This window comes from Panthera tigris, chromosome C1 (genome assembly GCF_018350195.1).
Source record: "Panthera tigris isolate Pti1 chromosome C1, P.tigris_Pti1_mat1.1, whole genome shotgun sequence".
In the NCBI taxonomy this organism is placed as follows: domain Eukaryota; kingdom Metazoa; phylum Chordata; class Mammalia; order Carnivora; family Felidae; genus Panthera; species Panthera tigris.
In genome coordinates this window covers 128,933,108-128,955,968 of record NC_056667.1, presented here as the reverse complement: position 1 = coordinate 128,955,968, position 22,861 = coordinate 128,933,108, and the positions used below count along the sequence as shown (strand labels likewise).

Genomic DNA, 22,861 nt, shown 5'->3' with positions numbered 1-22,861 from the left:
CACACAAAAAAGATAAAAATAAATTAGAAACTGGAAAATATTTGAAAATGCTTTTTTTTTAATCTGAGTATAGTTGACACATAATGGTACTTTAAATTCAGGTGTACAACTTAGTGATTTGATAAGTTCATACACTATGCTATGATCATCACAAGTATAGTTATCATCTATTCCATTACACCTCTATTAAAACATCATTGATTGACAACACTTATTGAATAGGTGTTCATACCCTTTACGTCTAAAGACCTCTTCCAGATCAATAACCAAATTATGGTCTTCACAATTAAATACAGGCAGAGAACATTATCACCTGCACCGAATAGAAAACCTAACTTAGAATGGCTTAAGGAAATAGAGGTTTTGTTTTTCTCATGTCATATAAATCTGGGGGTGAGATATCTTGGGCTGTTATGGAAGCATTATGATTTAATCTTGCCAACAGGGATGAGGACATTATAGAAAGGAAGGAATGATGGAAGGGAGGCATGGGTGGGAGAGGGAGAAACAAAGTTAGTTCAAGAGGGAGGGCAGGAGGAAGGTTAGGGAGAAAAATGGCTAATAAATATCTGAAAACAGTTTTCTTCCTCATAATTAATCAAATTAATACAAATTAACAAAATAGAAATTAATTTTTTTATATTCAAGCTAAAATGTGTACAGGAAAGAAAACTGTGCATGGTCCACCTTTCTTGAAAGCAATTTGGAAATATCTTCCAAAGCCTTTATGGTGTTGACCCTTTATTCTTTGACCCTGCTATTGGACTGCTTAAGAGCAACTCATAGATAAGAGCAAAGATCGAGCAACAAGGATATTCACTGGATCACCATTATTAATATGAAATACTAAAACAACTGAAATTTTCAAAAAAAGAAGACTGATTAAGAAAAACGAGGCACATCTATGCAATAGAATTTTGCACAATAGTATAAAATGATGATGTGAAAGAAGATCCTGTTGAAACAAGTTCAACAAGGGCAGGTGAACAGCAGTTAACAGAAGTTATTTTTAATTCTTTCCAGCACAGAAAATCATGAGCTTTGGGATCCTCAACATTTTATTCCACAAGCAAGGTTCCAATACTTTGAACCTGAAAATCATTCAAAGGCAGAAAAAAAACAGAAAGCTAACCTTCCCCAAACAGTCTCAAAAAAGCACCAATTCCCCACCATTCAGCAACACTATTGTCTGATGTTGTCTACAAAACAAACCATTTCCAAAATGTATGCCAAAAGAAATAAAGTTATTTTGCAATAGAGAATTACTTTTTTTCCCCTCTCTGCCTACCTTTAGCCTTCATTCACTGGTCCTAGTGCCTGCTTTCCATGCTACACATCCACAGACTCTTTGACATGATGACATTTATGGTGCTCAAAGTCCTCTCTCTTATTTGCCCTCTATTTTTTTGTCTTTTCTTCTTGTCCTTCACATGTTTCCCATGTTACATGCTTTTAGGCCCTTTAACGCATTCCCATGCCTCTCCCCAAATGCAGTACAATATATCTGTGCTTCTCCTTTAAAAGTTATCCTATAGCAGTCAAGGTGGGATGGACCAGTAATGAGTCCAGCAAGAGAATTACCTCCCTAATCTTAAATTTTCTTCTTCATTAATGTCACTTAAGATTACACCAATATTCTTAGTAATCATGCATATTAACTCATGTCAAGTTTACTGTCAACATAAACCCCCAAGTCTTTTCTATATCCCCCATGCTAAACATGCATAGTTCCATTTGCTTTGGCCCCAAAAGTTCATGTATTTTGGCCCCAAGTTTCCAGTTTAACCCTATTATATTTCAGTATATCACACTAAAACATTTTTATTCATAAAGGACACTTACCAAAAATAACAACTTTAGTTAAGAAATAAACTATAGCCTTTCTTTCTGGCAAAAATCAAGAAGGAGTTGTTTCTTCAAGTCCTTTACAACTCAGTGTAACAAAATCCTATCAGCTGAATATAAAAGAACAGTCATCTTTCTGTTCACTGTAGTGAGAGGTGGGGAGAAAACAGGCAAAATGCAATTAACTCACAAATTTTAAGAGTGCATAAGAAACAAGTAAAGGAGAAAACATTTCAAAACACATCCTGGTGTTACCCAAATGAAAATTTTTAACTATTTCATCCCCAAATTTTCCCAATTAACACAAGCATAGGTCCTGTTTGAGTATCAACATAGAAGGTCCCATGCTGAATATTTGCACCTTGGGCCAAGGACAGGTGCATTAAACTGTAATTATCAAATATTATTTTTACTTGATTTTCTTATGAGGTGGTAATGAGTATAACACAGTCTATGGTGAAAGAGCTGTGTCTAGAGACTATGTGCTTGTTAATAGATATTGTCTTGAGATGCAAACTTAGTTATATAATATCTGACCAGGGTACAATGTGGATGCAATAATAAATAATGTATAAATAATGTATAAAGCATTGTCTTTCTGACTAGACTGTCAGCTTGCTTGGGCCATGGATCTCTTCATTATTCTTGTTCATTGTTCTTCCCTGTCACTTAGCAAAGCTCCTGACCCCTGGTATGCTCACTTATGTGTGTTATAGTCAATTGAGAATAAGAGAGACTACGTTTTGGGTCCATCCATTCGGATCTATAATTGTAGAATTATCAAAAGCCCTCCTTTCAAAATGGTTTTTTAAAAGCTTAGGTGATGTATCTATCAGTCAGTATTCCAGGAGGAAACAGAAGACACCTGAAGAGGTATTTTGAAGAAAATTTAATAAAAGGACTATTTCCAGACATGTTGCAAGGGTAGAGGAACAACAAAGGGATATTGAGGCATGCAGGGAAGGCATCAGTGGAACATCCCTACTCTTTCTAGGCTGAAGAGGAAGGAAAGGAAAGTGTTACAAAAACCCAGTGAGTTGAAACTATTATAGAAGAAGATATGTTAAATAAGAGCTAGAGCCGGAAAGGGATGCTGGAGTCTTAGCCTGGGATGGAAAGAAACAGAGAAATACTCCAACATATATGTACTTTATCTATTATAAATAGCTATTAAAATAATAATGAAATAAATATTTTTGTGCTCTGATTATTTCCCTACTATAAATTCATAATGGTAGAATTGATCAGTCACAGGCCAAAACTGTTGAAATATGAATTGTCCTCCAGGAATATTGTGCCAATTTGTGCTGTACAACAGACCATTATTGTATGACAGTGCTGTTTCTTGATATTCTTACTAATTAACACACACTCCCCAGGTGTCAAGTTCTCTGTCACCTCAATGAGTTCACTTCTATTGCATACTCAGTCTGGCTAACTCTACTTTTCTCCTAATGTTCATGACCTGGTCTTGAAAGCATTTCCTCACTCATCTCTGCCAGCTATTTGTTCTACATTTCTATCATACTCCTGGCACCTCACCAAATATAATGCATTGCAATCATTTGTTCATTTGTTTGTCTCTTAAACTATGCAGTGATTTATTTGAGGAAAAGAACCATTTCTTAATAGTAGTACTATTAATATTCAACTCTGTAAGTGCTGTTTAACACTATCTGAAATGCAGAGCATACACAGAGCTATGTTTTAAATCAAAAAGATATGGAGGCTGACCACCATCATACTATGATCTGAGGATGATCCATCAATCCTCACAGCTTTGTTGTTCCATTCAGCCTGGTTCTAGTGTGAGTCACATATGGCTGGCACAGCTCTGGAGAAGAGTATTTCTCTTGAGAGTTCCATGGGGGCTTAGCCAGTTATAAGAAGCTGCCCAGCCCATTCTTTAGGAGCTGTTATTAGCCTATCCTTTAAGTATTAAGAGTATAAGAGATCATAAACTCAAGGAGATGGGGATCTGGCTGGGGATTGGCCGAGCTCTAGACCAGATGTCACTCCAACCTCTTTCTTCCAGGATCTGTTCACAACCATCAATATACTTGGTGCATATTTTGTTATTAAGAGAAGACAGGAGAATTTGAATGTTATAAGAGTAGGAAGTGGATGGGTAAGCCTTAGGGGGAAGTTAGAAAAGCAGGAGCAGAGGGACATCACTTCCCATTCTGCCAATAAGCTACACTTGATTGAGTCTCTATGACAAAATGTAAAGGCAAGAACAGACAAGGCTGTTTTTGTTAGTGTATCTGTTATCTAATGAAAGTATTGAAAAGTCATCAGGGCATTGGTGAGAGACAGAAGCTGAGGGAACTCTGCACTGCTGAGTTCAAGCTGAGTGGCCTTGGGGCTGAGTGGTAGAGGCAGAGAAGTGAGGGTAGGCACTGTGCTGCACGGCTGCAGGGTGCTCACTGAGGAACACTGGTTCCTGACAACTAAGTTCTTATTCACCCTATGGCAGTTGTAACAGTGAGGTCTTGGCAAGTGGCTCTTCAGGTGATGAAAGTGGACAATAGAGGAGGAAACAGAGGATGAGTAGGGCAAATGCTTTCTGCCAACTATAGCAGATTACATATCTGAGAACCCCCTTCAATGTCTCCTCCCCTGGAATACACAGGGGGCTTCCTTTTTCCCTTTCTTTGGGTCCAAACTTTTAGCTAGTTCTCAGTGAGGCTTGAGGTATGATAGGAGGGACCAATGTGACCAGGGTCAAATTTTCAGCTAGCGTAATCAGGAGATGAAGTATATAAATAAATACATTGAGAATAATGCAACCTGGGTATTTTATTACCAGATAAGGGATTACAATTAAGGAAAGGGGAATGCTAATACATGTTATTGTGCTGGACTGAACTGGCTTGTGATAGATGACAGATACACAGATAGACACACAAAGAGATAAAGAGATAAAGGTGTATATGTATAGGTTTCCTAATGCTGCCCTATGAGAGGATCTAGCAGCAGGAACACTCTGAAGGTTAGATCTTGGCTTCTTAATATCATTCTCCATTGAAAGGAACCAGGGGTTCCTGAAGTAATGGCTCTGGGAGTGTCTGGGTGACTCAGTAGGTTGAATGTCTGAATTTTTTTTCAGCTTAGGTTATGATCACAAGGGGAAGAAAGAAAGAAAGAAAGAAAGAAAGAAAGAAAGAAAGAAAGAAAGAAAGAAAGAAAGAAAAAAGAAAGAGAAAAAAGAAAAGAAAGACAAGAAAAGAAAAGAAAAAGAAATAGGCCTCTCTAGGACTAGGGTAAGAAAATTACATAATAAGACTAAAATGTTTTGTGCCAGAAAGCAATAAAATACTCCAGAATGATGGAGACCTCAAAAGGCCACACAAATCAATTTAAAGGGGCTCCCCTTGGTATAGCTCAGGACAATTTGAATATGAAAATAAAGAATAATTGTAAAATATTGCAACCCTTTGAGTAAAATAGGAAGTCATGAGTACATGCTGATAGAAATGAATAAATAAATGTAAGAGAAGGGAAAGTTCCATCTTACAATATGTTGCCAATTAGTAAATCTAGAAGGGATGATGGAGTCAGGAAACTACCATTTGACATTACATGATTCAACCTTTATTTGTGTATTTATTTATTTATTTATTTATTCATTTATTTTAATTTTATTTAAATTCAAGTTAGTTAAAATACAGTGTAGTATTGGTTTCAGGAGTTGAACCCTATGATTCATCACTTACATATAACACCCGGTGCTCATCCCAACAAGTGCCCTCCTTAATGTCCATCACCTCTTTAGCCCATTCCCCCATCCAACACCCCTCTAACAACCCTCAGTTTGTTCTCTGTATTTAAGAATCTCTTATGGTTTGCATCTCTCTTTTTATCTTATTTTTCCTTACCTTTACCTATGTTTATCTGTTTCTTTCTGTTCACTATGTGTACTTTATCATTCTGGATATTTTATTCTCAGTATCATCTATGTTCACACCATCTATAATTATTTTTCAGTCCCCATATTTGACTTCTTGCCAGTTTGGGTTAATGGGATCTTCCCCCTTGAGACTATGCTTCTCCTCTGGGCCTCCATTACTTCCATCATATGTCTGGCCTCCTTACCTTTCCTCTGCCCAAATCCCCAACCACAGCCCAAATCCAGAGGTCTCAGGAAAAAAAAAAAAAAAAGGCAAAACTTATTAACTTCTGCTTTTGGATATAAAGACAATGGATGCAGTTTTTTCTTTTTTTCTTCCAACAGCTCTTTCTGCCCTTTCATCTGAAATATGTTTCAGGATTGGCTACTGTTCAATATTCTCCCAGTCTCTTCAGAGTTGAAATAATATGAAAGTGACCTAATACCTTATCCTTTATATAGAATGTGTTCTGCAGTGATTAGAAAGATTAAGAGGGAGATGGGAAGGGGGGTAAACATATTCTCCAACACAGCTTATTTCCCTCCTTTTCTCTTTAATCTCACCGATTGCCCCTCTTTTATTTTTATTTATTTACTATGTTTTTTAGAGAGAGAGCACATGCAAGCCAGGGCAGAGGGAGAAAGAGAGAAAGAGAGAAAGAGAGAAAGAAAGAAAGAAAGAAAGAAAGAAAGAAAGAAAGAAAGAAAGAAAGAAAGAAAAGGAAGGAAGGAAGGAAGGAAGGAAGGAAGGAAGGAAGGAAGGAAGGAAGGGAAAGAGAGAGAGAATCTTAAGCAGGGTCCATGCTCAGCATGGAGTCCCATGCATGGCTCAATCCCACGATCCTGGGATCATGACCTGAGCCAAAATCAAGAGTCAGTTGCTCAACCAACAGAGCCATCCAGGTCCTCTAATTCCTCTCTCTTATCCTTCACCACAGGAATTATTGTTTTGACTATGAGATAGACAAAGACGCAGTGGGTAAGTAGCCCTAACATCTGGATTGTAGCCAAATTCTGCCAACACAAATGATGTGATCTTAGTTATGCAATGGCATCATTTGAGCTTAGTCTCTTCACTGAAAAAAATAAGAGGTTTGACCTGATAACTTCGTAGAGCCTTGTTATTTCTGAGTCCACGAGTCTATGATTTGAGCTTTAGATCTTGAAATGCTCCTGAGCAAGGCCTCAAAATTCGTCTCTTCTTTATTGAAATTAGTGACCTCCTGAAATCTCTTGGTTTCATATACTAATATCCTGATAACCCCAGCCTGATAAACCTGATATCTCCAGCTCCAATCACTCCATTCCTGCCACCATGAGCTTTCCATCTGCAATTGCTACTTGATACCTTCACTTGGCTGTTCAATAGGCATTACAAATATAATATCTGGAAGAGAAGTCTCCATTTCTGCCCCCTCCTCCTTTTCCAGTCTCTTCCATCTCAGTAAAGGGCAAAACTATCTACCCAGTTTCTCAGACAAAAAATTTAGCAAGCTTCACTGATTCTTTTCTTTCTTTCAGGCTCCACATTCAATTTAACAGTAACTTCTATTTGCTTTTCTTTCCAAACTATGTTCAATGAGACCACTGTTCAGCTCTTCACCACAGCCATGACTTAGCCCCAGCTATCATCACCTCTCCCATGAATTATTATCCTCGCCTTTTTTGTCCCTTACTTTATAGTCTCTGAAGAGCTTTCAAGATCTTTTTTAAAATCGAAATCCAAGCATATCACTTCCTTGTTTAAAATCTTCCAGTAGTATGCCAATATACTCAGGAAAATAGCACAAAGTTCCTTCTGTGACCTAAAGGCCTTATTACCTTCCCCTAGCACATGCCCACCTCTCAAATATCATCTTCCCTCAGCAACAGTCACTCTGCCTCCTCTGTGTTCTTTATGTATGCTGGAAAGAAATGGGCTAGGTGCTTCCCAAACCTGGACCCTCTTCTTCTCAAACACAGCTAGGTTGCATTTCCCAGCCTCTTGTACTGATAGGAGTGACATGTGATGGGTTCTTGCTGGTGAAAAAAAAAAAAAAAATGACAGGCACATGCCATTTTCAGACTTGGCCAGTAAAAACCTCCCACACGATCTGTTTGCTTCATCTTCCAATGGGATAGAGAGGACTCAGGATGCTAGAGAGTGGTAGAGCCACCAGGGGAAGTGTCCTGAGAGCCTGAAACTACACAGGGATGCACATCCACTAAACCCACACTAGCCTCTGCTATGAGCAAGAAATAAGCATCCTTTGTGTTAAACCACTTGAGTTTCCATGGTGGGCATGGGTGATATTGGCATTGGTTTCTAATCTCTTTAGGAACTTCCCTGGTGTAATCTAAAATCAGCCCATGAATAGGGCAGAGAGAGGCCAGAGAGAGGCAACCACTCCTGATTGATAAGTGGAAGGTTTAAAGTGCAAGGGAACTTACTTATGAGGTTTGTTTTGGGTGGCCACATGACAAGTAGATCTCTGCACCCACTTGTCAAGTCTTAGAAACTTACATAGCAGCCTTAACTGGGATCAGTCACGTATACTATCTAGATGGTCTCAGCAGCACATCACTGTCTCAAGAGTGTGTCCTTGGTGCAGCTTCCAGGACCAGCTTCCAGGAAGCGGAATGCACATTCCAAGGACAGAGAAGGAAGTGAGAAGCGCCTCTGACTGTTGGGGTTCAGTTCACAGGTCATCCAGTGGTCATATCTTCCCAATGACCTCCTCCAACATTTGTTAAACATTTAGTCTCCCAGGGCACATGGGTAGCTCAGTGGGTTAAGCATCAAACTCTTGATTTCGGCTCAGGTCATGGTCTTATGGTTCATGAGTTCGAGTCCCACATTGGACTCTGCACTGACAGTGCAGAGCCTGCTTGGGATGCTCTCTCTCCTTCTCTCTCTGTCCCTCCCTCACTCTCTCAAAATAAATAAACTTAAAAAAAAATTAGCCTCTCATAACTAAACCATGAACCAAATTTCTTTGTATGTCACTTACTTCCGTTTGAAATCTTTCTATATTCATGTGACCTATTTCATTAGATCTTTCCTCATATGTCACCTCAAAGAGGCCTTCTCTGACTACTCATCTAAACTAACCTAGCCACCAAAAAAAAGACACATAGACCAATGGAATAGAATAGAAACCCCAGAACTAGACCTACAAAAGTATGGCCAACTAATATTTGACAAAGCAGGAAAGAATATCCAATGGAAAAAAGACAGTCTCTTTAACAAATGGTGCTGGGAGAACTAGACAGCAACTTGCAGAAGAATGAAACGAGACCACTTTCTTACACCATTCACAAAAATAAACTCAAAATGGATAAAGGACCTAAATGTGAGACAGGAAACCATCAAAACCCTAGAGGAGAAAGCAGGAAAAGACCTCTCTGACCTCAACTGCAGCAATTTCTTACTTGACACATCCCCAAAGGCAAGGGAATTAAAAGCAAAAATGAACTATTGGGACCTCATGAAGATAAAAAGCGTCTGCACAGCAAAGGAAACAATCTACAAAACTAAAAGGCAACCAACGGAATGGGAAAAGATATTTGCAAATGACATATAGGACAAAGCGCTAGTATCCAAAATCTATGAAGAGCTCACCAAACTCCATACCCGAAAAACAAATAATCCAATGAAGAAATGGGCAGAAAACATGAATAGACACTTCTCTAAAGAAGACATCCAGATGGCCAACAGGCACATGAAAAGATGCTCAACGTCACTCCTCATCAGGGAAATACAAATCGAAACCACATTGAGATATCACCTCATGCCAGTCAGAGTACCTAAAAGGAACAAATCAGGAGACTATAGATGCTGGAGAGGATGTGGAGAAACGGGAACCCTCTTGTACTGTTGGTGGGAATGCAAACTGCTGCAGCCACTCTGGAAAACAGTGTGGAGGTTCCTCAAAAAATTAAAAATAGACCTACCCTATGACCCAGCAGTAGCACTGCTAGGAATTGACCCAAGGGATACAGGAGTACTGATGCATAGGGGCACTTGTACCCCAATGTTTATAGCAGCACTCTCAACAATAGCCAAATTATGGAAAGAGCCTAAATGTCCATCAACTGATGAATGGATAAAGAAATTGTGGTTTATATCACAATGGAGTACTACGTGGCAATGAGAAAGAATGAAATATGGCCTTTTGTAGCAACGTGGATGGAACTGGAGAGTGTTATGCTAAGTGAAATAAGCCATACAGAGAAAGACAGATACCATATGTTTTCACCCTTATGTGGATCCTGAGAAACTTAACAGAAACCCATGGGGGAGGGGAAGGAAAAAAAAAAAAAAGAGGTTAGAGTGGAAGAGAGCCAAAGCATAAAGAGACTCTTAAAAACTGAGAACAAACTGAGGGTTGATGGGGGGTGGGAGGGAGGGGAGGGTAGGTGATGGGTATTGAAGAGGGCATCTTTTGGGATGAGCACTGGGTGTTGTATGGAAACCAATATGACAATACATTTCATATATTAAAAACAAAAAATAAAAAACAAAAAAATCTAACCTAGCCACATTTGTCTATTATCCCTTTACATACACTGATTTTCTTCAAAGTGTTTCTCATCACTTAATATTGTTACGCGTTTAATTTTTATTTGTTTATTGTCTCTCTCCCACTAAAATATAAGATACAAGAGGTTAGTGCCAGCCATTTTTTTCATTGTTGTATATTTCATGCTAAATCAGGGTTTCTTACATAAAAGGAGCTCTATCACCACCTGAATGAATGAATGAGTGAATGAGTGAGTGAATGAATGAGTGAGTGAATTTTAGTTGCTCTTTAGCAGTGTGGCCCTCTTTCAGCTGTTACTATCACCACAAATCCAATTTCCATTCACACACCTCATTTTCAGATACACAGTAGCACCCACCTCGTCACTCTCCATCAATTAAGCTTTTGCTTCCCTTATCTTAACAGCTCCAAATGAGGCAGTGTGCCTCCTGAAAGGTGATACTCTGTCATGGCTTTTTTTTTTTTTTTTTAAGTTGAGAGAAGTGAAAAACAAAGGTCAACTCGAAACCAGTCTTGGAGCCTGATGGGGAGGAAGAAGAACACAGTGGCCTTTGAGCACCTGGGCTGAGACCAGCCCCCATGGTAGATGCTTCCCAGCTCTTGCTTCCAGGAAGAACTCCCAGGCTCTCAGAACTTCCAGTCCTCCACTTCTCTCTGGTACCTGGGTTCGCTTTGGGCCTGAGCAGCACCTTCAGAAAGAGCATTAGTGTAGTTAAGAGTTGGACAGCCTTGGGTCCAAAGCCAAGCTCTAACCCCATCAGGTCCAACATTCAAAGTGAGGTCACATTCATTAATTCAACATTTATGGAGTGCTTTCTATGCACAACCCCAGACTAAGTGATGGAAAAACATCCACAAGATAAATGTTATAGAACGCTATCTCTGGGAGTTTATAATCTAGTGGGAAAGATAGGCATAAGTTCATAATCTCTTGGTTACAATTGTAGTAAACTCCCTGTTGAAGAAGCCACTTGTTCTGTGATGGTTGATATCAGTCCCTAGACTGTAGGATAGGAAGGAAATATTTCTGACATATAATTGAGCTGGAACAAAAAGGATGAGAGTTAACCAAAACTTGGCCAAAAGGCAGGAAGGCAATGAGAGTGTGCAGGTTGAGCACGGGAGATGCTTGGATTATTTAGAAACACGGACCAAGATCAGAGTAGCCAGTACACAGTGAGCAAGGTGGAAACCAATAGAAGGGAGGCAAGGACAAAATGGTACACGGTGGGCCAAATTTAGGACCTCAGTATGGTGCTAAGGACAATGGGAAATTAATGAAATACTTTAGCAAGGGAAGGACAGCAGGGCATAATCAGTTTGCATTTTGTAATGATTTCTCAGGTCTCTGTAGAAGATGGGTTATTAGAGAGCAAGTGTGGAAAAGAGGGTCAACCAGGTAGTAAGTACTACAAGATCCAACTAAAAACTAATGACTCCTTGGACTAGAGTGCTAATAAAGATGGAGAGAAGCAGATGGACTTGAGAGATATTTAGGAGATAAAGTCACTAGGCTCCGGATGGATTGGACATGAGCAGTGAGGGAGGAGAGTGCCTCCAGGAAGACTCTTGACTTTCTTTCTTTTTTTTTTTCCAAGTCTGGTTATTTATTTTGAGAGAGAGAGAGAGAATGCAAGCAGGGGAGGGGCACAGAGAGGAGAGAGACAGAGAATCCCAAGCAGGTTCTGAAATCCATGTTGAGCCTGATGTGGGGCTCAATCCCAGGAGTGTGAGATCATGACCTGAGCCAAAATCAAGAGTCAGACGCTTAAGTGACTGAGCCACCCAGGCACCCCAACTCTTGGCTTTCTAATTTGAGCAACTGAGAAGATGCTGCTACCTTCACTGAGATAAGATCCATTGGGCCCAGAGCAGGATGAGGGGAAATATCATAACTGTGATTTTGGACATTGTGACTTTGCACTGGCAACAACTTATTGCCTGTGAGTCTTGAGCTGATGTGTGCGACGGTGAGGACCTTGTATCCTAAAGAGTGACTGTATAGCCTGGACCGTGGCCCAGCAGAGCAAGTGCTCAGCAATGTTACTTCCCTTTCCCTTCTTACCACCAGCTTTTGGTCATTAATTCATTCCGTACCTGTCAAGCAGTCACCTAGATACATGAGTGAACTCCTGAGGTCCCTGTTGTGTTGGGGTATACTTTCTAGAAGGATAGACAGATGATAAAATAAGCAGACAGTAAGTATTCTAGCTAAACTCTAGGAAGATGAATAGAGCAGGTTAAAGAAGAGAGATGGGTGCTGCTTTATGTAGAGTGGTCAAGGCGTCTCTCTGGGAAGGTGACAGTTAAGCACAGACCCAAGTGAAATGAGGAAGCCAGCTTAAATGCAAGGATGCAGAAGAGGGATCGAGGCAGAAGGGACACAAAATCATAAAGACTCTGATGGGCCTTTGCTTGGCTTGTTCTAGGAGCAGCACAAAGACCTGTGTGACTGGAAGCCAGTAAGCAAGGGGGGCCTGGTAGGAGTTGATGCTAAACAAGTGGCCAGGGTTCGTTCATACAAGGTGAGCACTTTGGCATTCACTCAGAAGCCACTGGAGGACTATGAGCTGGTGAGTGACAAAAGCTGTGTTCTGCAGGACAGAATGGTTTAGCCTATGACAGATGAAGAAGTCTTCAACAGAACCAGCTCTTTTTTTTTTTTTCTATTTCTACCTCGACTCAGTGAATGAATATAAAACAGCTGTAGAATCCAATTAATTTTTTTAAATGACATTTATGGAGCATTTTCTATGAATCTCTTGCAGAGCCTTTTACATGTTACAAGTGGTTCAGATAGCAGCCTTCTTGTGGGCGATTAACCACCTGCCTAACATGCTTGTAGAGTATTTAATTTGGTGTTCATATCAACCTTGGAAGTGGATTTGACTACCTCCCTTTCGCAGATGAGGAAACTGAGGGTCAGAGAAGTTAAATAACTTCTGTAAAGTGCCAGTAAATAACAAATGGTGGAGTCAGGATTCACCACATGTGAATGGAAGCCCAAGGCTTCCAGACTCCAAGTCCATACTGCTTCCATGGCTTCATGACAAGGTGGCACCTGACTATCCCCATGAACATGTTTTATATTGAAAGGAAAGGATCTGAAAACAAACAAATGACCAACAAGCACAAAGTAAGTTCACATTTCAAAAAAAAAGTGCATCACTGACAATGAATGGAGAGAGAAATTTTCAAGCACAGAAGTGGAGAAAGCCTTCCCACCAGAAAGGATGGCAGAGTATACATATACTGTTTAAGGACCCATTAAACTGTCCTTACACTCATATGTTCACACACACATATGGGCTGTGGCCCTACGTAAGATCAGGTAAGGTACTATGTTTTAAAAGACGCTACATCTATTCTACTATACAGCCAGGATGGAAAATGTTATTATCTATCAGTTGTCAAACTGTATCATCCACATTCTTGGCCACCTTCTCCTTTGTTGGGTCACCTGTGTGGGGCTGGGGGGTATACAAGATAAATAGTAATCCAGGTGATTGGAACGCTGGCAGCACAATAACTGCGCTCTCTGACAATCACCTGAATCACAACACAACAAATTGTAGCAATGGTCATATTTGCCTGAGGCAACCATTGTGCCTACAGGCAGGAAAAAAGTCAAAGGCAGGGTAAGTGTTTAAAAGAAAAGGCTGCCAGAAGTTAACCAGAGTGGAAAAAGCCATGACCCAGCAGAGCTCAATAGGGACTTTGAGGGGCCTTCTGATTTCTAATCTGCCCAGTCAGGGGGAAAAAAAAAAAAAAAAAAGGAGTATCCATTACTACAAACAGGAAGTATGGAATTCATAGAAGTTCAAACATTCTCAGAAAAAAAGAACTACCTCTTTTCAGAGTTTCCATTTTCCAAGTGGTTTCTAAGTGCTTTTAACATGTAGGGCAATAACTTGGGCTTTTTTTTTTTTAATAGTGCAGAGCTAATTACCAGACGTAGCTGTACTGCAAGCACTTAATGCCTACATAAAACATGGGGCCATAATGAAGATAATTGAAAGTATGACTTTCATCAATATTTAATTAGCATTTGGTGCTAACTCATTATTTCGGTACAATTAATTTGACATCTTGCTATAAGTCCTGAACAGATTTCAATCCAGAGGGCTGTTTTATTGGCGAGACATGTGTAACATCACACATGCCCCTGCCCAGAGGAAACAATATGAAATATGGGGGGATGATTGACAGTTTAATCTAGTTCTGAATCACGAAGCCTAATATATTAAAACCAAATAAGCATGTTTACTTAGCAAGGCAAATCCAGTATTAATGAAACTCCTGGCCTTGCTCGCCAGTCAGGGATAGAACCCCACTGTTTTAGGTCAACTTTCTGGGGTATCATCTGTTGCAGTAATAGGAGAAACATTCAGAGTAAGAGCACTCTGTTGGTCACCTCCAATCCAAAGTTTAATAACCCACCCACTTGAACCATCTAAGAAGCTCAATGTATTGTCCTGCTAAAGACAAGGGAGTCCACAGCAGGAAGGGAGAGGCCAGGATCCAGGGATCTGGGTTTTACCCTGGTCCTACAACATAACCACTTATTAGCCTTTGGGTAAGTCCCTGAAAGTTCCTGCGGCTCAGTTTATGTATGTGTGAAATGGTAAATAAGCCCCATTAAATCAGTGTCCCTCAAACTATCTGTGGTAAAAGGGCCAGTTTTGTGTCTTACATTTTGTTTTTTCTTATTTTCCAGTGGTTGTGAATTGATATGTCCTTAAAATACAATTTTAAAAAAATGAACAGAAAAATACTATGTTCCCAAACACTGTTCTGGGCACTGATGTGATGAAATAGCAAATAAAAACACAAACAAATTTCCTGAGTCCATTAACCTTATATTCTAGTGGGAAGAAGAAAAATAGCAAATAAGAAAACCAATAGAGAAAAAGAGAAGTGGGGACAGTGATAAGAGATGGGAGGAAGGAAAGCAGGTAACATGCCAGAGAGTGATAGGGCAGGATGGGTTGTGTTCACAGCAGGGGAGGGGGGGGGAGGTAGGAGGAGGGGAGGGGGTCCTCTGAAGGGAGGCTCTGAGGCAAAGACTGAAAGTTGAGATTGGATGGCAAGAGGAGTCAGGTATGCCTGCCCCCTGGAGAGGAGCGCTCTAGGCATCTTTACTTAGTGCCAATTCCTCACCAGGCACCAGCACTGAGAATAGGGTTGCAAAGATTGATTTGATATAGCTCTCACCTCTGAAAAGGTCATTTTCTAATTAATACTCATAAATAATTAAAACATTTTAATGTAAGGGATTTGGGTACTTTATTGACCTCTCGACGTGACTAACTGCTCAAAAAAATTATTAACAGATAACACCTTTATTGAATACCTGCTGTGAGCCAGGACTTCTTCAAAGCAATTTTCATAGATTTCTAGACTCTATATGGCAGGTTTCATGATGATGATGAGTATATTGTTACTATTTAATAGTTAAAAAGGCACAGAATAGGTAATTTCCCCAAGTCAGTTAGCAAGTGTAAGAGGCAGAAATTAAACCTTGTAGTCCTTTGCCAGGCTCTAGACCTTTGGTATTATACTGAAACTACTCTTTTTTTTTTTTTTTTTTTTAACGTTTATTTATGAGAGAGAAAGAGACAGAGCATGAACGGCGGAGGGGCAGAGAGACAGGGATACGGAATCCATAGCAGGCTCCAGGCTCTGTGCTGGAGCACGGGCACCCCTATACTGAAACTACTCCTTATGGTGTTCTTAAAAATGTTTTCCTATACAGAATTCAGAGATCAATATGTTTTTTAAAAGGTTACTCTTTTTATTTTGTAATTATAAATATTTTTCTATGCCAATATTCAGTTCAATTATTTTGCAAATGGAAAGTCATATACTCTATACAAAAATAATTTATAACTTCAAAAAAGAATAGAAAAATAATAAAAAGACATATAAAATAAAGCCCCGATTTTTAATTCTTAGGTTTAATAGATGTATAATTACTCCTCAAAATTGCTATAATGCTTTCTATACTCTTATTCTCAACTTTTGTATGTATCTGTTGTGAATCAGTGAATATTTGTGGACCATACTTGAGGGGCACTGCTTTAGACTTCTCTCAGGAAGAACTAAGAAAAAAACAGATTTTATTTTTTTATTATTTTCTAAATATTTATTTTTGAGAGAGAGAGTAACAGCACGTGAGTGGGGACAGGGCAGAGAGAGAGGAAGGCAGAGAATCTGAAGCAGGCTCCTGAGCTGTCAGCACAGAGCCTGATGCGGGACTTGAGCCTAAATGGGATGCAAACAAGTCGGATGCTTAACTGACTGAGTCACCCAGGCACCCCAGGAAATGAAGAGATTTTAAAACAATATGAGGAAAAAGTAAAATTACTCCAATTATGAGAGGCTACTTCTGAGAAAAAAAGGCAGCAATAGCATTCGGATATAGGGAGGAGACTGGCTTTTCTTAGGATTTAAGTAAGAAACAACAGTGATCCCTAATTTTGAGTTAGTCACCCCTCTGAGACTTCTTGGGCCACACATTCAAGAATAACACACTTACTTTATGATGAATTCTATAAACAGAAGGGGAATCAACTAACTGGACAAATTGAGAAGCTAATAGTATGTATGACGTATGAAAGGCTTTGAAAAGCAGAGAGACGTTTGCTTTATAATATCCAAAGATGGATGCTGTGTGTGAAACAATTTTGTTGAGGTTAAACTGACATAAAATAAACTGCACATGTTTGAGGTGCACTTTATGATAACTTTTGACATGAACATACCTATCAGCCCCAAAAGTTTCCTCCTGCCATTTTAATCCCTCCCTCCTTCCCTGCATTCCCTCCCCTCTGCCCCATCTCCCAACCCCAGATGACTGTGGTTCTACTTTCAATACCATAGATTAGTATTCATTTCTAGGAATGTGTGATTGGAATCAAAAGCATATAACTTTTTTTAATCTGGCTACTTTAAACAATTTTTGTTTAATGTTTACTCATTTTTTGAGAGAGAGAGAGAGACAGACAGAGCATGAGTGGGGGAGGGGCAGAGAGAGAGGGAGACACAGAATCTGAAGCAGGCTCCAGCCTCTGTCAGCACAGAACCCGATGCGGGGCTCAAACTCATGAAACATCAGATCATGACCTGGCCAAAGTTGGACGCTAAACTAACTGAGCTGTCCAGGTGCCCCTTGAATAATTATGTTGATATTTATCCATGTTATTATATTTATATATAACATATTATATATAATAATTCATATATATATATATATATATATATATATATAAATACAAGTCCTTTATCAGTTATATGCTTTTCAAATGTGAATATTTTCTCCCACAGAGGTGTGGCTTTTCATTCTCTTAATGGTATCTTCCAAAGACTAGACATTTATAATTTTTATGAAGTCCAACTTATTTTTCACTTTATGGATCATGCTTTTAGTTGGATATCTAAGAAAACTTTAACTCAAAAGCACGAAGAGTATCTTATGTTTTCTTCTATAAATTTTATAGTTTTAGGTTGTACATTTTGGCATATGATCCGTTTTAAGGTAAGTTTTGTATATAGTGTGAGGCATGCATGAAAGTTCATATATTTTTAAAATTTTCTTTAATGTTTATTTATTTTTGAGAGAGAGAGACAGAGCATGAGCAGAGGAGGGGCAGAGAGAGAGGGAGACCCAGAATCCAAAGCAGGCTCCAGGCTCTGAGCTGTCAGCACAGACAGAGCTCAACATGGGGCTCAACTCACAAACGGAAAGATCATGACCTGAGCCAAAGTAGGACTGCTGACTGAGCCACCCAGGCACCCCATAAATGGAAGTATTTTCTTAAATTTAATTTGATTGTTGGCTACTAGTATGTAAAAATACAACTAACTTTAAAAAATATTCTCACTCACCATCTGTCCAAGAACACTAAACGGAGTTCTCAAAAGATGATAGATATTAGAAAAGGCAATTGACTTTGAGAAAGAAGATGGTTCGCAGGAGTTGTCATGGAGAGACCTAAGTTACTGACTGTCTTTTCCCTGTGCCCAGAACAATGGCCAGGGGTGCCTGGCGGCCCTGGATATGTTGGAAATGACCCCATGGATAAGAACTGCTTACTTCCACTGGGGAGATCAACTTAATGCAGTGTTAGTTGTTATCCCTGTTAATGGAACTGGTGCGGGGTGTTCTGAGGAGCCTTGGGCTAAATACTGAGTTCAAAAGGCAGCAAGAAGATGGAAAGTGAGGTCTTGAGAGCACACAACCAATTTGAGCAATTCTGGCCCTTGTGTAGAGAGTTCTACATCTCAAGAGGAGGGAGTCCTGGGCTGAAATCTTTTTGCTAGAATAACCAGCTCAGTGAGAACAGCTTCAGCTATCATCCTGATTAGGAGAGATACCAGCTCCCCAGTTACTTAATGCTCTCAAGTTGTGGGTCCCTGAAGAGTATGGAGGAGGCTGAGAGTCAGAGTCTTACAGGTAGGGTACAACAGTCTGAGTCAGCAGAGGACTGGGCTGCTAGTGATGTGGCCAAAATAGCAGTAGGATCAACCATTGGACATATCATGCCATCGGAGGGATGTGGCTGATTCTGTTGAAGCAGTCATAAGCAGGGAACACCTACTTATTTTGTTTTATTTTATTTTATTTTATTTTATTTTATTTTATTTTATTTTTATAAAATTCCAGTATAGTTAACATACAGTGTTTTATTAGTTTCAGGTATACAATATATGATTCAAGAATTCTATACATTACTCAGTGCTCATCATGATTAGTGTACTCATAATCTCCTTTACTTATTTCACGCATCCACCATGTACCTCCCCTCTGGTAACCACCAGCTGGTTCTCTAAACTTAAGAGCCTATTTCTTGGGGTGCCTGGGTGGATCAGTCAGGTAAGTCTCAGACTTCAGCTCAGGTCATGATCTCACAGTTTGTAGGTTTAAGCCCCGTGTCAGGCTCTGTGCCGATGGCTCAAAGCCTAAAGCCAGCTTTGGCTTCTGTGTCTCCCTCTCTCTCTTTCTGCTCCTCCCCTGCTTGCGTTCTGTGTGTGTGTGTGTGTGTGTGTGTGTGTGTGTGTATCTTTCTCTCAAAAATAAATGAACATTAAAAAATTTTTTTAAAAAGAGTCTATTTCTTGGTTTGTCACTCTCTTTTTTTTTCTTCGCTCATTTGTTTTGTTTCTTAAATTCTATATATGAGTGAAATCATATGGTATTTGTCTTTCTCTGACTTATTTCACTTAGCATAATACTCTCTTAACTCTATCCATGTTGTTGCAAATAGCAAGATTTCCTTCTTTTTTATGCATCTTCTTTACCCACTCATCTATCAATGGACACTTAGGCTCCTTCCATAATTTGGCTATTGTAAATAATGCACCTATAAACATAGAGCTGCATGTGTCCCTTTGAATTAGCATTTTTGTATTTTGGGGGTAAACAAACAGTAGTGTGATTCCCTGGATGGTAGAACAGTCCTGTTTTTAACTTTTTGAGCAATCTCCATACTGTTTTCCACAGTGGCTATACCAGTTTGCAAAATTTGAGGACATACCAAAAAGACTCAGAAATAGAGATAAACAATATTTAAGTTTACATTTTAAAAACAAAAATTAATTAAAGTAATCTATGGCAGGGGTACCTGGGTGGCTCAGTTGGTTGAGTGTCAGACTTCAGCTCAGGTCATGATCTCATGGTTCATGAGTTTGAGCCCCACATCAGGCTCACTGTTGTCAGTCTGTCAGCACAAAGCCCACTTCCGATCCTCTGTCCTTCTCTCTCTGCCCCTCCCTTGCTTACACTCTCCAAAAAATAAATAAATATTTTTGAATAAGTAAATAAAATAAAATAGCCTATGACAAACAAAATATCAAAAATTTAAATGGATGGGAATGCAAGCTGGTGCAGCCACTCTGGAAAACAATATGGAGGTTCCTCAAAAAACTAAAAATAGAACTACCTTATGACCTAGCAATTGCACTACTAGGCATTTACCCACGGGATACAGGTATGCTGTTTCGAAGGGACACATGCACCCCCATGTTCATAGCAGCACTATCCACAATAGCCAAAGTATGGAAAGAGCCCAAATGTCCATCGATGGATGAATGGATAAAGAAGATGTGGTGTATGTATATACATTGGAGTATTACTCGGCAATCAAAAAGAAAAATCTTGCCACTTGGATGGCACTGGATGGAACTGGAAGGTATTATGCTAAGCGTGGATGGAACTGGAAGGTATTATGCTAAGCGAAATTAGTCAGTCAGAGAAAGACAAATATCATATGACTTCACTCATATGAGGACTTGAAGAGACAAAACAGATGAACATAAGGGAAGGGAAACAAAAGTAATATAAAAACAGGGAGGGGGACAAAACAGAAGAGACTCATACATATGGAGAACAAACTGAGGGTTAATGGAGGGCTTGTGGGAGGAGGGATGGGCTAAATAGGTAAGGGACACTAAGGAATCTACTCCTGAAATCATTGTTGCACTATATGCTAACTAATTTAGATGTAAATTAAAAAAAAAAAAAAAAAACTTAAATGAAGACAATGTCATATTGAGTTCTATTGGAGCTTGAGGTAAAAAGAAAAATGTGCCCCCTATATCCATGTTTTTATCTATTTTTTAACGGCTAGTTTTTTCCCAGAACAGTAAAGTAGTTGAAAAAGTATTGAAAAATTTAAAAGTATGTGTATTAAAATTTTAAATATTGTTTTAATTATAAATATTTTTTTACACTAAAATAATTTATTATAATCTAACTTTAATTGAAGCAGGCTCATCAATAATATTTTCAAAATCTACTTCTGGAGCTTGCAGACGCCACCATCTCAGAGCCACCCATGCCACCCAGACATGGTCAACTCCACCGTGTTCTTTGACATCACCAGGAATTGCAAGCCCTTGGGCCACATCTCCTTCAAGCTGTTTGCAGACAAAGATTCAAAGAGTGCAGAGAACTTTTGTGCTCTGAGCACTGGGAAGAAAGGATTTGGTTATAAAGTTTCCTACTTTCACAGGATTATTCAAGATTTATGTGCCAGGGTAGTGACTTCACATGCCATAATGGCACTAGCGGTAAGTCCATTTACAGGGAGAAACTGGATGATGAAAATTTCATCTTGAAGCACACGGGTCCTGGCATCTTGTTCATGGCAAATGCTGGACCTAACATAAACGGTTTCCAGTTTTTCCTCTGCACTTCTGAGACTGAGTGGTTGGATAGCAATCATGTGGTCTTTTGCAAGGTCAAAGAGAGCATGAATATTATGGAAGCCATGGAGCAATTTATGTCCAGGAATTGCAAGACCAGCAAGAAGATTGCCATTGCTTACTATGCACAGATCTAATAAATTTGACTTGTGTTTAACTTAACTAACAGATTATTCCTTCTGTAGTTCAGGAGAGCACCCCTTCACCCCCATCTGCTTGAACTATCTTATAATCTCTGTGCTCTTGCTGCAGTTCTATGGGTTCCATATTTTCCTAAGTCCCCCCCAAATCTAGCTGGATTGCAGAGTTAAGTTTGTGATTATGAAGTAAAAACTAAATAAGGATAATAAAAGACAAAACTAAAAATCTAATTCTAGGAAAAAAAGACATTAAAATGTATAAAAATATGGATAAATGGGGGGGACACACTTTTCCTTTTGCTTCAGGTTCCAACATGTTTCAACATGGAATACTTCCTGAGAATAAAACCACGTGAAGAAAAACAAAACAGAGAGATGTCAGGGCAAGGAGAGAGGTGAAGAACCAGAGAGAGAGCCACAGAAAGGCTAACATCCTTTGCACGTGTGCAGCTGACTGCATCAGAAGCCAGGTCTGTACCTGGACTTCTCAACTTTGTGTGCATTAGTTTCTGTTGTTTTCATTGTGTGATTTGTGTTTCTGTCACTTGAAATTCAAAATCCATGTTTAATCAGGGGCTTTGTCTTAAGTTGGGTTCCTGAAGCAGACTCTGAGACAAGATGTGAGTTCAAGTAGTTTATTTGTCAGGGGATCCCCAGAAAATGACAGGGGAGAATGAGAACGTGAGATGGGAGAGGGAAGGGAGGGGATAAAAGGAAGTTTTGTGAAGCAGTGTGTCACTTGAACATCTCTGGGGCTCTCTGTGGAACACATCTCAAATTTGCCTCATCCCGCCCCAGGTGACAAGGCTAGAGTATTTAGCTGTAGCTCCCATATGCCATTGGCTCCTGGGGGCGCTGACTCCCTGACATTTAAGTTTGCCTCTTGCTCAGATCAAGAGAAAGATGTTAAACAGAGAATCTTAGGTGCTTGCAGAAGTCTGACCAACCACATAGACTGGAAAGATGGTGTTCAGGACGTTGGTGAGAACACCTGCAATATGTACCACAGTCTTGAAGGATGAGTGCATTGACTAAAGGCACATAGAACAAAGTCTCTCTCTTTACAGGCCAAGGTGGGAAGCTGGTAATATATAATGGAAAGCTCATAGAATTTGGATTTGGAAAGAGAAGACTTGAAATGTTATCCCCAAACCTTACTGGTTGTGTGGATTGGACAAATCTCTTAATGTCTTTGATTCATCTTTATGTTTCCTCATCTGTGGAATGAGTAGAATGATAATAAAACTGACTTCCGAGCA

At 39.5% G+C, this 22,861-nt stretch overlaps 1 pseudogene; it reads left to right on the top strand.

The window, feature by feature from the left end:
- Window positions 1-21,105: 21,105 nt before the first annotated feature.
- On the top strand, window positions 21,106-21,599 carry LOC102958470 (annotated as a pseudogene).
- The last annotated feature ends 1,262 nt before the right edge of the window (window positions 21,600-22,861 follow it).